General features: G+C 47.3%; 1 protein-coding gene across 2 annotated transcripts in view; it reads left to right on the forward strand.

The window, feature by feature from the left end:
* smtnb (smoothelin b) overlaps positions 1-16,269 on the forward strand; it is a 772,002-nt gene that overhangs the window by 355,505 nt on the left and 400,228 nt on the right. The window lies entirely within an intron of this gene.

The raw sequence follows: 16,269 nt of genomic DNA on the forward strand, positions 1-16,269 counted from the left end.
GATACTTCCTGTCTAGCTTTTACAGATGTGATACTTCCTGGCTAGCTTTGACTGATCTGATACTTACTGGCTAGCTTTATAGATGAGATACTTCCTGGCTAGCTTTGACAGATTTGATCCTTCCTGTCTAGCTTTGATAGATTTGATACTTCCTAGCTAGCTTTGACGGGTTGATACTTCCTGGCTAACTTTGACAGGTGTGATACTTTCTGGCTAGCTTTGATAGATGTGATATTTCCTGGCTAGCTTTGACAGGTTTGATATTTCCTGTCTAGCTTTCACAGTTTTGATATTTCCTGTCTAGCTTTGACATGTTTGATATTTCCTGTCTAGCTTTGACAGGTTTGATATTTCCTGGCTAGCTTTGACAGATGTGATACTTCCTGGCTATCTTAGACAGGTGTGATACTTCCACGCTAGCTTTGACAGATGTGATACTTTCTGCCTAGCTTTGAAAGATGTGATATTTCCTGGCTAGCTTTGATAGATGTGATATTTCCTGGCTAGCTTTGACAGGTTTGATATTTCCTGTCTAGCTTTCACAGTTTTGATATTTCCTGTCTCGCTTTCACAGTTTTGATATTTCCTGTCTAGCTGTGACATGTTTGATATTTCCTGTCTAGCTTTGACAGGTTTGATATTTCCTGGCTAGCTTTGACAGATGTGATACTTCCTGGCTATCTTAGACAGGTGTGATACTTCCACGCTAGCTTTGACAGATGTGATACTTTCTGCCTAGCTTTGAAAGATGTGATATTTCCTGGCTAGCTTTGATAGATGTGATATTTCCTGGCTAGCTTTGACAGGTTTGATATTTCCTGTCTAGCTTTGACAGATGTGATACTTCCTGCCTAGCTTTGATAGATGTGATATTTCCTGGCTAGCTTTGATAGATGTGATATTTCCTGGCTAGTTTTGACAGGTTTGATATTTCCTGTCTAGCTTTGACAGATGTGATACTTCCTGGCTAACTTTGACAGGTGTGATACTTCCTGTCTAGCTTTTACAGATGTGATACTTGCTGGCTAGCTTCGACAGGTGTGATACTTTCTGGCTAGCTTTGACAGAGTTGATGCTTCCTGTCTAGCTTTGATAGATTTGATACTTCCTGGCTAGCTTTGACAGGTGTGATACTTCCACGCCAGCTTTGACAGATATGATACTTCCTGGCTAGCTTTGACAGGTTTGATATTTCCTGGCTAGCTTTGACAGATGTGATACTTCCTGGATAACTTTGACAGGCGTGATACTTCCTGTCTAGCTTTTACAGATGTGATACTTGCTGGCTAGCTTTGACAGATTTGATGCTTCCTGTCTAGCTTTGATAGATGTGATATTTCCTGTCTAGCTTTGATAGATTTGATACTTCCTGGCTAGCTTCGACAGATGTGATACTTCCTGGCTAACTTTGACAGGCGTGATACTTCCTGTCTCGCTTTTACAGATGTGATACATGCTGGCTAGCTTTGACAGATTTGATACTTCCTGTCTAGCTTTGACAGATCTGATACTTCCTGGCTAGCTTTGACAGGTTGATACTTCCTGGCTAACTTTTTTTTTGGAATTTTTAAATATTCTCCTCCTTTTTCACATTTTCTCCCACATTTACACCCATCAACAATAAACAATAATCAACAAGATATGTCAATCCCCATAATAACAACAATCCCATCCGCCCACCAACCCCCAAACATCAGCCCACATGTTTACATAAACAAATGACAAAAAGGAGTCAGGGATTACCCGTAGTCACCCTTAATCTACACAGCTCTCCCCCCCCCCCCCCCCAACCAACGCCATCCAGCCTCTAAGAGAGTACCGTACATGATACCCCAAAGTTGTACAACCCCCCCCCCCCAAGTCTCCAGCTCCTCCCGTCCACTGCCTCTTGTAAAACTCCTCCTCCCACCCTCGGTTCCCTCCCCCCAACCTCGGTTCCTTCCCCCCAACTTTCCACCCCGGCTAGACCACTCTGACCCTGTTCTGCCAGGCTCCGATGGCCGCAGCCCCTCCCCCCACCTCACTCCCGTTCACTGGCCGGCTTAAACCGGCCAGCGTGGAGGCCCCCGCCCAGGTCCCTTTCCCCTTTGCCCGGCCCTAGGAAAGCCCAAAGATCCCCTTTTAGCACACAAACCCCGCATATCCACCTACACCCCAAAGAGCCCTCCTTTCGAGTGAAAGTTCCGTCCCTTCCCTTGTCCAAATATATGCAACATTGTCTCCTTTAGCTTCTACACCCGCGCGCAGTGATACAAAAAAAAAAGAAAATACAGTCATGAGGTTACATCGGCACATGACCATTCCTCAATTTGTCAGTTCTGCCACAGTCCTTCTGCCTTCGCAAACTCCTCCTCTGCTTCCGCCGTTCCAAAATAAAAGTCCCTGAGCTTATAAGTCACCCTCAGCTTCGCTGGATATACAATACTGCACTGCACCTCACCAATGTACAGTGCCCTCTTCACCCGGTTGAAGGCAGCCCGCCTCCTCGCCAGCTCCACCGTAAAGTCCTGGTATACACGTATAACAGCTCCAGCCCACCGCACCACCCGCTTCTGCTTGGCCCAGCTCAGGACCACCTCCTTCACACTGTACCTACGGAAGCACAGAGTCACTGCCCTTGGCGGCTCACTTGCCTTTGGTACAGGCCTCCACGACCGATGAGCCCGATCCAGTTCATATCGGGAGGAGTCCTCTCCCTCCCCCAATAGTTTTGCCAGCATCGCGGCAAAATACTCAGTCGGCTTCGGTCCTTCAACTCCTTCGGGCAGCCCCACGAACCTCAAATTCTGTCGCCTGGATCTGTTTTCCAGATCTTTCATTTTTCCTCGCAGATTCTTGTTCGTGACCATCACCTTCCGCATCTCCTTCCCCATCGAGGCAAGTTGATCACCGTGCTGCAATACCGTCTCCTCCACTTCCTTCAGCGCCTCCCCTTGCTCTCGCACCTCCGCCACTGCGCTCGCCAGAGCCGTCTTCACCGGGGAAACCGCCTCCTCCACCAGCACATTCAAAACCTCCCTCATCTCCTTCCTCACTGTCTCCATACATTTCTCAATCTGCGCCAACTGCTTTTGGAATTCCGCAGCCATCACCTTAGTTATTTCTTAAGCCGTAAGCACTGCGGCCTCCCCTGGTGCTCCAGCCTCCATTTTCTTTGTTGACCCCACGGTGACCTTTCCACTCTCCCAACGGACTTTCAGCCGCTTTTTTCCCGGCCGTTATTTTGGTGTTTTTCGACATCCTTCTTCTCCTTGCGCTGTCTCCCGACTTTTACTGCCGTCGCTGGCCCTTGGACCGGGCGTTACTCCCCGAAAATGCCGTTCCCGAACGGGAGCCCTCCAATGTGCGGCTGCCTCCTGCCCGCCGTCACCGGAAGTCCCACTTACTGGCTAACTTTGATAGGTTCAATATTTCCTGGCTAGCTTTGACAGGTGTGATACTTTCTGGCTAGCTTTGATAGATGTGATATTTCCTGGCTAGCTTTGATAGATGTGATATTTCCTGGCTAGCTTTGACAGGTTTGATATTTCCTGTCTAGCTTTGATAAATGTGATATTTCCTGGCTAGCTTTGACAGGTTTGATATTTCCTGGTGAAGCCCGGGGCAGGATCCCCCCTCGCCCCCCCCACAGGCCGCCCCCCCAGCGTTCACGCACCGCCCACAACTGCAGCGACCAGGTGTGGACGGCGCCAGGGGGAACCTGCCGTTTTGGCCTGGCCGCTCGGCCCATCCGGGCCTCAGAATAGCGGGGGTGCCGGAGAATCGCCATTTTGGGTGTCTCCGGCGATTCTCCGGCCTGCGGCCCGCGAAACTCGACCAGGCCGTTCCCGGTGCTTGGGAGAATCGCGGGAGGGGGTCGGACCGGCGTCCCCGGAACTTTTGGCGGCCCAGGTGATTTTCCCAACCGGCGTGGGAGTGGAGAATCGCGCCCGTGATATTTCCTGGCTAGCTTTGACAGATGTGATACTTCCTTACTAACTTTGACAGGTGTGATACGTCCTGGCTAGCTTTGACAGATATGATACTTCCTAGTTAGCTTTGATAGATGTGGTATTTCCTGGCTAGCTTTGACATGTTAGATATTTCCTGTCTAGCTTTGACAGGTTTGATATTTACTGGCTAACTTTGACAGGTGTGATACTTTCTGGCTAGCTTAGACAGATGTGATACTTTCTGGCTAGCTTTGACAGATGTGATACTTCCTGGTTAGCTTTGATAGATGTGATATTTCCTGGCTAGCTTTGGCAGGTTTGAAATTTCCCATCTAGCTTTGACAGGATTGATATTTCCTGTGTAGCGTTGACAGGTTTGATATTTCCTGGCTAGCGTTGACAGATGTGATACTTTCTGGCTAGCTTTGAGAGATGTGATACTTCCTAGCTAGCTTTGACAGATGTGTATCATCCTGACTAGCTTTGACAGATGTGATGCTTCCTGGCTAGCTTTGACAGATGTGATACTTTCTGTTAGCTTTGACAGATATGGTAGTTATGGCTAGCTTTGATAGATGTGATACTTCCTGGTAGCTTTGATAGATGTGATATTTCCTGGCTAGCTTTGACAGATGTGATACTTCCTTGCTACCTTTGACAGGTGTGATACTTTCTGGCTAGCTTTGACAGATGTGATACTTCCTGGTTAGCTTTGATAGATGTGGTATTTCCTGGCTAGCTTTGGCATGTTTGATATTTCCTGTCTAGCTTTAACAGGTTTGATATTTCCTGGCTAACTTTGACAGGTTTGATATTTACTGGCTAGCTTTGCTAGATGTGATATTTCCTGTCTAGCTTTTGCAGGTTTGATATTTCCTGTCTTGCTTTGACAGGTTTGATATTTCCTGGCTAACTTTGACAGGTGTGATACTTTCTGGCTAGCTTTGATAGATGTGATACTTCCTGGTTAGTTTTGATAGATGTGATATTTCCTGGCTAGCTAGCTTTGACAGGTTTGAACATTCCTATCTAGCTTTGACAGGATTGATATTTCCTGTGTAGCGTTGACAGGTTTGACATTTCCTGGATAGCTTTGACAGATGTGATACTTCCTGGTTTGCTTTGATAGATGTGATACTTCCTGGCTAGCTTTGGCAGGTTTGAAAACTCCTATCTAGCTTTGACAGAATTGATATTTCCTGTGTAACGTTGACAGGTTTGATATTTCCTGGCTAGCTTTGACAGGTGTGATACTTTCTGGCTAGCTTTGAGAGATGTGATACTTCCTAGCTAGCTTTGACAGATGTGTAGCATCCTGACTAGCTTTGACAGATGTGATGCTTCCTGGCTAGCTTTGACAGATGTGATACTTTCTGTTAGCTTTGACAGATATGGTAGTTATGGCTAGCTTTGATAGATGTGATACTTCCTGGTAGCTTTGATAGATGTGATATTTCCTGGCTAGCTTTGACAGATGTGATACTTCCTTGCTACCTTTGACAGGTGTGATACTTCCTGGTTAGCTTTGACAGATGTGATACTTCCTGGTTAGCTTTGATAGATGTGGTATTTCCTGGCTAGCTTTGACATGGTTGATATTTCCTGTCTAGCTTTGACAGGTTTGATATTTCGTGTCTAGCTTTGACAGGTCTGATATTTCCTGGCTAACTTTGACAGGTGTGATACTTTCTGGCTAGCTTTGATAGATGTGATACTTCCTGGTTCGCTTTGATAGATGTGATATTTCCTGGCTAGCTAGCTTTGACACGTTTGAAAATTCCTATCTAGCTTTGACAGGATTGATATTTCCTGTGTAGCTTTGACAGATGTGATACTTCCTGGCTAGCTTTGACAGATGTGATACTTCCTGGCTAGCTTTGACAGGTGTGATACTTTCTGGCTAGCTTTGACAGATGTGATACTTCCTGGCTAGCTTTGACAGATGTGTAACATCCTGACTAGCTTTGACAGACGTGATGCTTCCTGGCTAGCTTGGACAGATGTGATACTTTCTGCTAGCTTTGACAGATATGGTAGTTATGGCTAGCTTTGATAGATGTGATACTTCCTGGCTATCTTCGACAGGTGTGATACTTCCTGGTAGCTTTGACAGATTTGATATTTCCTGGCTAGCTTTTGCAGGTTTGATATTTCCTGTCTAGCTTTGACAGGTTTGATATTTCCTGGCTAACTTTGACAGGTGTGATACTTTCTGGCTAGCTTTGATAGATGTGATACTTCCTGGTTAGCTTTGACGGGTTTGATATTTCCTGTCTAGCTTTGACAGATTTGATATTTCCTGGCTAACTTTGACAGGTGTGATACTTTCTGGCTAGCTTTGATAGATGTGATACTTCCTGGTTCGCTTTGATAGATGTGTTACTTCCTGGCTAGCTTTGGCAGGTTTGAAAATTCCTATCTAGCTTTGACAGGATTGATATTTCCTGTGTAACGTTGACAGGTTTGATATTTCCTGGATAGCTTTGATAGATGTGATTTTTCCAGGCTAGCTTTGACAGATGTGATACTTCCTGGCTAGCTTTGACAGATGTGATACTTCCTGGCTAGCTTTGACAGATGTGTAACATCCTGACTAGCTTTGACAGATGTGATGCTTCCTGGCTAGCTTGGACAGATGTGATACTTTCTGCTAGCTTTGACAGATATGGTAGTTATGGCTAGCTTTGATAGATGTGATACTTCCTGGCTATCTTCGACAGATGTGATACTTCCTGGTAGCTTTGACAGATTTGGTACTTCCTGGTTAGCTTTGACAGATGTGATACTTCTGGACTAGCTTTGACAGATGTGATATTTCCTGGCTAGCTTTGACAGGTGTGATACTTTCTGGCTAGCTTTCACAGATGTGATACTTCCTGGTTAGCTTTGATTGATGTGATTTTTCCTGGCTAGCTTTGACGGGTTTGATATTTCCTGTCTAGCTTTGACAGGTTTGATATTTCGTGTCTAGCTTTGACAGGTCTGATATTTCCTGGCTAACTTTGACAGGTGTGATACTTTCTGGCTAGCTTTGATAGATGTGATACTTCCTGGTTCGCTTTGATAGATGTGATATTTCCTGGCTAGCTAGCTTTGACACGTTTGAAAATTCCTATCTAGCTTTGACAGGATTGATATTTCCTGTGTAACGTTGACAGGTTTGATATTTCCTGGATAGCATTGACAGATGTGATACTTCCTGGCTAGCTTTGACAGGCGTGATACTTTCTGGCTAGCTTTGACAGATGTGATACTTCCTGGCTAGCTTTGACAGATGTGTAACATCCTGACTAGCTTTGACAGACTTGCTGCTTCCTGGCTAGCTTGGACAGATGTGATACTTTCTGCTAGCTTTGACAGATATGGTACAAAGAACAAAAGAACAAAGAAATGTACAGCACAGGAACAGGCCCTTCGGCCCTCCAAGCCCGTGCCGACCATACTGCCTGACTAAACTACAATCTTCTACACTTCCTGGGTCCGTATCCTTCTATTCCCATCCTATTCATATATTTGTCAAGATGCCCCTTAAATGTCCCTATCGTCCCTGCTTCCACTACCTCCTCCGGTAGCGAGTTCCAGGTTCCCACTACCCTCTGCGTAAAAAACTTGCCTCGTAGAGGTAGTTATGGCTAGCTTTGATAGATGTGATACTTCCTGGTAGCTTTGATAGATGTGATATTTCCTGGCTAGCTTTGACAGATGTGATACTTCCTTGCTACCTTTGACAGGTGTGATACTTTCTGGCTAGCTTTGACAGATGTGATACTTCCTGGTTAGCTTTGCTAGATGTGATATTTCCTGGCTAGCTTTTGCAGGTTTGATATTTCCTGTCTAGCTTTGACAGGTTTGATATTTCCTGGCTAACTTTGACAGGTGTGATACTTTCTGGCTAGCTTTGATAGATGTGATACTTCCTGGTTAGTTTTGATAGATGTGATATTTCCTGGCTAGCTAGCTTTGACAGGTTTGAACATTCCTATCTAGCTTTGACAGGATTGATATTTCCTGTGTAGCGTTGACAGGTTTGACATTTCCTGGATAGCTTTGACAGATGTGATACTTCCTGGTTCGCTTTGATAGATGTGATACTTCCTGGCTAGCTTTGGCAGGTTTGAAAACTCCTACCTATCTTTGACAGGATTGATATTTCCTGTGTAACGTTGACAGGTTTGATATTTCCTGGCTAGCTTTGACAGGTGTGATACTTTCTGGCTAGCTTTGAGAGATGTGATACTTCCTAGCTAGCTTTGACAGATGTGTAGCATCCTGACTAGCTTTGACAGATGTGATGCTTCCTGGCTAGCTTTGACAGATGTGATACTTTCTGTTAGCTTTGACAGATATGGTAGTTATGGCTAGCTTTGATAGATGTGATACTTCCTGGTAGCTTTGATAGATGTGATATTTCCTGGCTAGCTTTGACAGATGTGATACTTCCTTGCTACCTTTGACAGGTGTGATATTTCCTGTCTAGCTTTGACAGGTTTGATATTTCCTGGCTAACTTTGACAGGTTTGATATTTACTGGCTAGCTTTGCTAGATGTGATATTTCCTGGCTAGCTTTTGCAGGTTTGATATTTCCTGTCTAGCTTTGACAGGTTTGATATTTCCTGGCTAACTTTGACAGGTGTGATACTTTCTGGCTAGCTTTGATAGATGTGATACTTCCTGGTTAGCTTTGACGGGTTTGATATTTCCTGTCTAGCTTTGACAGGTTTGATATTTCGTGTCTAGCTTTGACAGGTTTGATATTTCCTGGCTAACTTTGACAGGTGTGATACTTTCTGGCTAGCTTTGATAGATGTGATACTTCCTGGTTCGCTTTGATAGATGTGATACTTCCTGGCTAGCTTTGGCAGGTTTGAAAATTCCTATCTAGCTTTGACAGGATTGATATTTCCTGTGTAACGTTGACAGGTTTGATATTTCCTGGATAGCTTTGACAGATGTGATACTTCCTGGCTAGCATTGACAGATGTGTAACATCCTGACTAGCTTTGACAGATGTGATGTTTCCTGGCTAGCTTGGACAGACGTGATACTTTCTGCTAGCTTTGACAGATATGGTAGTTATGGCTAGCTTTGATAGATGTGATACTTCCTGGCTATCTTCAACAGATGTGATACTTCCTGGCAGCTTTGACAGATTTGATACTTCCTGGTTAGCTTTGACAGATGTGATACTTCTGGGCTAGCTTTGACAGATGTGATATTTCCTGGCTAGCTTTGACAGGTGTGATACTTTCTGGCTAGCTTTCACAGATGTGATACTTCCTGGTTAGCTTTGATTGATGTGATTTTTTCCTGGCTAGCTTTGACGGGTTTGATATTTCCTGTCTAGCTTTGACAGGTTTGATATTTCGTGTCTAGCTTTGACAGGTCTGATATTTCCTGGCTAACTTTGACAGGTGTGATACTTTCTGGCTAGCTTTGATTGATGTGATTTTTCCTGGCTAGCTTTGACGGGTTTGATATTTCCTGTCTAGCTTTGACAGGTTTGATATTTCGTGTCTAGCTTTGACAGGTCTGATATTTCCTGGCTAACTTTGACAGGTGTGATACTTTCTGGCTAGCTTTGATAGATGTGATACTTCCTGGTTCGCTTTGATAGATGTGATATTTCCTGGCTAGCTAGCTTTGACACGTTTGAAAATTCCTATCTAGCTTTGACAGGATTGATATTTCCTGTGTAACGTTGACATGTTTGATATTTCCTGGGTAGCTTTGACAGATGTGATACTTCCTGGCTAGCTTTGACAGGTGTGATACTTTCTGGCTAGCTTTGACAGATGTGATACTTCCTGGCTAGCTTTGACAGATGTGTAACATCCTGACTAGCTTTGACAGACGTGATGCTTCCTGGCTAGCTTGGACAGATGTGATACTTTCTGCTAGCTTTGACAGATATGGTAGTTATGGCTAGCTTTGATAGATGTGATACTTCCTGGCTATCTTCGACAGGTGTGATACTTCCTGGTAGCTTTGACAGATTTGATACTTCCTGGTTAGCTTTGACAGATGTGATACTTCTGGGCTAGCTTTGACAGATGTGATATTTCCTGGCTAGGTTTGACAGGTGTGATACATTCTGGCTAGCTTTCACAGATGTGATACTTCCTGGTTAGCTTTGATAGATGTGATTTTTCCAGGCTAGCTTTGACAGATGTGATACTTCCTGGCTAGCTTTGACAGATGTGATACTTCCTGGCTAGCTTTGATAGATGTGATACTTCTCGGCTACCTTTGACAGATGTGATACTTCCTGGCTAGCTTTGATAGATGTGATACTTCCTGGCTACCTTTGATTGGTTTGATACTTCCTGGCTAGCTTTGACAGATGTGGTACTTCCTGGCTCACTTTGACAGATGTGATACTTCCTATTTAGCTTTGTTACATTTGATACTTCCTTGTTGGCTTTGGCTGGTTTGTCGCTTCATGGCTAGCTATGGCAGATTTTCCCCTTCCTGGCAAGCTTGGAGAGTTTTGCCGCTTCCTGGCTGGCTTTGACATGCTTTCCGCTTCCTGGCTGTCTTTGACAGGTTTGATACTTCCTGGCTAGCTTTGACAGATTTGATACTTCCTGGCTAGCTTTGACAGATTTGATACTTCCTGGCTAGCTCTCTCGCCATCAACTCCTTGTAAATATCTGACACCTTCCCCTTCCCTATTTCATCCTCCGACAAGAGCCTATCCTGCAGTACCGGAGGCGGCACACCCAGGAAGGATGGCACCTCTCTTCCCAGAAAATCCCAATCTTGCAGATGCCTAAAACCATTCCCATTGGGTAACTCATACAGTTCCTGCAAATTTGCCCCATGTAAACAAGTCCCTGAAGTACTCAATCCTCACCGGCCCACCCGTCACCAGTCCCGGTATCTCACATCCAATCTCATCGGCATAAACCTATGGTTATCCCAAATAGGCGGCGACAACGACATACCCTCGAACCCTAAGTGCTGCCTACACTGCCCCCATACCCTTAAGGCCAAAACCACCTTTAGGCTAACAGAGTATCTAGCCGGTGAGAATAGCAATGGCACAGCAACAAAGCCTTCAAACTCATTCCCCTACACGATACTGGCTCCACCCGTCCCCAAACCGACTTCTCCTCCATGGTCCATTTCCTCACCATCGCAATATTTCTAGCCCAATGGTAATTTATCAAATTCGGCAACGCCAGCACCACCCCCATGGACTTGGCATCACGTGGAGGAGGAGGATACCTGTTAAGGTCATTGCAGCCCTGAGCCATTCCGCTTCGGGTTCACCCCAGGGCTCGAGCGGGGACAAGTGTGACTCATAATAAGAATAAGAACATAATAAGAACTAGGAGCAGGATTAGGCCTTCTGCCACTTCGCGCCTGCTCCGCCATTCAATGAAATCATGGCTGATCGTTTGTGGACTCAGCTCCACTTTCCGGCCCAAACACCATAACCCTTTATTCTCCTAAAACCTATCTATCTTTATCTTGAAAACATTTAATGAAGGAGCCTCAACTGCTTCAGTGGGCAGGGAATTCCATAAATTCACAAACCTTTGGGTGAAGAAGTTCCTCCTAAACTCAGTCCTAAATCTACTTTCCCTTATTTTGAGGCTGTGCCCCCTAGTTCTGCTTTGACCGGCCAGTGGAAACAACCTGACCGCATCTATCCTATCTATTTCCTTCATAATTTTATATGTTTGTATAAGATCCCCCACATCCTTCTAAATTCTAACGAGTACAGTCCCAGTCTACTCAACCTCTCCTCGTAATCCAACCCCGTCAGCTCTGGGATTAACCTAGTGAATGTCCTCTGCACACCCTCCAGCGCCAGTACATCCTTTCTCAGGTAAGGAGACCAAAACTGAACACAATACTCCAGGTGTGGCCTCACTAACACCTTATACAGTTGCAGCATAACCTCCCTTGTCTTAAACTCCATTCCTCTAGCAATGAAGGACAAAATTCCATTTGCCTTCTTAATCACCTGTTGCACCTGTAAACCAACTTTTTGCGACTCATGCACTAGCACACCCAGGTCTCTGCACAGCAGCATGTTTTAGTATTTTATCATTTAAATAATAATCCCTTTTGCTGTTATTCCTACCAAAATGGATGACCTCACATTTGTCAACATTGTATTCCACCTGCCAGACCCTAGCCCATTCACCTAACCTATCCAAATCCCTCTGCAAACTTCCAGTATCCTCTGCACTTTTTGCTTTCCCACTTATCTTAGTGTCGTCTGCAAACTTGGACACATTGCACTTGGTCCCCAACTCCAAATCATCCATGTAAATTGTGAACAATTGTGGGCCCAACACTGATCCCTGAGGGACACCACTAGCTACTGAGTGCCAACCAGAGAAACACCCATTGATCCCTACTCTTTGCTTCCTATTAATTAACAAATCCTCTATCCATGCTACTACTTTAGCCTTAACGCCATGCATATTCATCTTATCCCAACCAATAGCCCACAAGTACATGACAGTTACTTCCTGGGGCAGTCAGAGATCGACGGGGTCTTTGAAGGACACCCCAGGTTGACCTGTTGACTCTTGGGAGATAAGGGAAACCCACTTAGGTCCTGACTAATGACGCCAGTGCAGAGGCCATTGACCGATATTGAGACCCGCTATAATGAGGTCCATGTGACCACCCGGACTGTCATCGAGCAGTGCACCGGACTGCTTAAAATGCGATTACCATGGTGGTGCACTGCAGCACAGCCCTGAAGAATCGCCCGCTTTGTGGTAGTGTGCTGTGCTCTCCGCAACCTGGGCGACATTCTGGAGCTGGCGACATTCTGGAGCTGGAGAAGGGTACAAACATGCGGCCTCGTCACAGGAGGAGGAGCCGGACCAGGAGGGGCTGGAAAACGAGCCTGGCGAGGACCCGGTGGAACAGCGGAGGATGGAAGACAGGCGGCGGTGGCGAGGTTCCGGCATGCCCGGAGGGACCCTCATCCTCTCCTGCTTCTCTTAGGACATGGCTTCGTCCGTCACCTCACCCCGCTCCCCATTCCACCCAACGACACCCCCCCCCCCCAATCCGCCTCTGCCAAGCTGCCCTAATCGCCCTGTTCCACCCTCCCAAGGTCTGTGTTACATCACTCCTGGGCGACAGGCCTGTGTCGGCACTGAAAGCGGGTCAATATACAAGACAAGAGGGTGATAATACCCCGCCATGAGCTAAGCTCTGGTGCCCAGGGAGGGGGAGGCAGATGAAGGATCTCCATGCCCGTGGGGCTACGGCCGGGGGAGGGCTACTTACTGGGGGAGGGCGTACAGGCCGGCCAGCAGTGCGGAATAATGTGACAGAGGCTTCTGACTCTGATTTAACGTGTTTTAATGGTGCCCAGTTGTGACCCTAACTGTCCCGAGCTATTGATGGTGCTCTCCCCCTCGTGCCCACTCAGTGATCCTCAATCGTCTTAGCCTTCCGTGCTCTGCCACCATGTCTAGGTGTGTCCTCCGAATGCACATTAGCGATGGAGGCAGCCTTCTACTTACCGCGCCCTGTGGCATTTGATGAACCTCGCGGGCAACCTCTGGAAGGCCCCGGCTGGATTGCTGATGGCACATGCCTCGCTGTGCCACCCTGTTCCGCCTGCTGACCACAAGACGCACCATTGTCAGGATGGGGGGACTCGGGAGAGCTGGTGACCACCATCGTCTCACTATAGGGCGGCGCCGGATCAGCCTCCAGCACTCTGTCCTCCCAAAGGGCCCTGGGTGTCACCTTGGGACAGAAGGGCAGCTGGACTGAGCTTCAGAGGTCCCTGTGTCACCTGTCTCTGCCAGCCCTAGCGCCTCCCCATTGTGTGCAGTTGGTGACTAATCCCTCAGCGATGTTCCTAGAACCGGGCAACGCTTTGCAGTGTCTCGCCAATGTCCACCTGTGTCTGGGACATGTTCCTCAGTGACTGGGACATGCTCTGGAGCCCCTCTGCAATGCCCACCTGGGACTGGAACATACTCCGCAGTGCCTCGGCAAGATCCACCTGACGTTGGGACACGGTCCTCAGCTGCTGGGACATGCTCCGGAGCACCTTGGCAAAGTCCACTTGTGTCAGGGACATGTCCCCCAGCAACCGGGACATGCTGTGGAGGCCCTCCGCCATGGCCGTCACTGACTGAGCTTGAACACCACCACTCCTGCTGCTGACGTGGTACTCCAGGCTTTCCACGCGGTCGGCACCCTATCAGTGTTGGCCTCGGAGTTACGCATTTCTGGCACCATCTGCTGCGCCAGTAGCCTTTGGGAGGGCTCCAGTCGCTGGAATGTCGCTGTTGTCCACCTCTGTATCTCACGACCACACCCTAACGTCTGCATCTTAAAACCCATAATTTTTATTCGTATCACAAGTCGGCTTACATTCACACTACAGTGATGTTACTGTGAAAATCCCTTAGTCGTCACACTCCGGCGCCTGTTTGGGTACACTGAGGGAGAATTCAGAATGTCCAATTCACCTCACAAGCACGTTTTTCGGTACTTTGTGGGAGGAAACCAGAGCACCCGGAGGAAACCCACACAGACACTGGGAGAATGTGGAGACTTCGTACAGATGGTGACCGAAGTCGGGAATCGATCCCGGGTCGCTGACGCTGTGAAGCAACAGTGCTAACCACTGCGCTACCATGCCACCCAGTTCCGGGATGACCTGGTTTGGAGGCTCGACATCGGCCTGGAACCCAGCTGGGTCTTGGGGCCCAGTAGATCTCCGCCCCGCTGTCCCCCTTGAACCTTCCAGTAGATCTCCAACTGCTGTCCCCCCTGAACATTCCTGCCTCCATCTGATGTGCATCAGCAACTGTGTGGTGCTCACCAGAGGTATGTGTCTATGTTCCTGTGGAGGATGGCGATGACAGCTGTGATGCTTCGGCAGTGACATCTTTGGAGCTGTCCTCCGAGGTTTTCTCTTGGGAAGTGGGTGGGCCCTTACCGGATGGGCCGGTGCCATTGGATGGAGATCCTGCGGGAGAATGGACAGGTATTCAGTGGTTCATTATGTTTGGCATGAACAACTCAAGTGTGACAGGTCATATGAGGGGGGGGCGGTCATTGGATACTCATCTCTGCAGCGCAGGCCAAGCTCGACGTTGGTGACCGGAGCCAATTCGCCTGCGCGGCCTGGTGGTAGTCATTGAGCTTCTTATGAAACTGAGTGGTGGGCCTCCTGGTGACACTCCTTGCGTTCACGGCCGCTGCCACTGCCTCACAGGCAGCACTGGCTGCCCTGTGGATGACCTTCTGACCTCCTCGGGGGAACAGGATATCCCGTCTGGACTCCACCGCGTCCAACAGTCGGGCAAATCAGAATCACTGAAATGTGGGCCTGGTCTGTGCGATGGTATGGCTGCGTGGTGTCTCGGGTTTGTTCTGTGGGATCGGTTTAAGAGCTTCTCCCCCTCGTTAGCAGGGAGCTGCTGAGCATGGTCCAGGCGAATCGGCTGGTGGGACAGTCATTTCCGGCTTGAAACCCTTGGGGCATCATATGTGCCCTAATTAACATTAGGCGAGGGCCTCGCCAGGTCGGCCGTCGGGATACAGCCGGCAATTCCCTCCCGCTACCACACTTAGAAACATTTCGGTTCGATCGCGCCCTTCGTTTGTTTTGAAATGTTTGTTGGTGTACATATTAACTTTTTTTATTTGCAGCCCGAAGGGGCTCTGTTAATTTTACTGTATATAAATTTTATATCGGTGGTGGGCATTAATGGGATATTTTCTTGAGCCCCATATAAGTGGGCAGAAATTGAATCTGTGGTTGCTGTGTTCAGAGATGTATGCTTGTAATGAGTAACTTTGTAAATGAATTTAAAAGTGTTTAAAATATGGATCAAGTTTTATCCTTCATCAGCTGGCTTTCCTATCGTCAAACATCTGGGGCTGGATTCCCCGCCCCGCCGCGCCACATTTCTGCCCTGACCTGCCGGCGGGATTCTCCGTTACGCCGTCCGATCAGTGGGGTTTCCCATTGTGGGGCAGCCCCACGCCGTCGGGAAATCCCAGGGCGCCGGCAAAACGGTAAATCCCACCCCTGGATTCTGCACCTCCAAAGCTCTTGGTTAACAATGATCGTGTGGTCTTCCTTTTACTGATTTTTTTCTCAAATGTAATATTTATGGAGGTTTTGTGCACAGTGGATGGCATCCCTGTTTCTGAGCCAGAAGGTCTGGATTTGAGTCACTCCAGAATATGATGGCTTTGGAATGTGTGTTCATAATGTGGCCAGTGAGGTTGATTATTAATCTGTAAACCCTTCCAATGCGTCTATAGCAGACAGTAAGATTAGGAGAGTCCGCTGGTTAGCCATGCTTTAAGTGGTGCGGCACTTTTCAA

Source organism: Scyliorhinus torazame, chromosome 1 (genome assembly GCF_047496885.1).
Source record: "Scyliorhinus torazame isolate Kashiwa2021f chromosome 1, sScyTor2.1, whole genome shotgun sequence".
NCBI classification, from domain to species: Eukaryota; Metazoa; Chordata; class Chondrichthyes; order Carcharhiniformes; family Scyliorhinidae; genus Scyliorhinus; species Scyliorhinus torazame.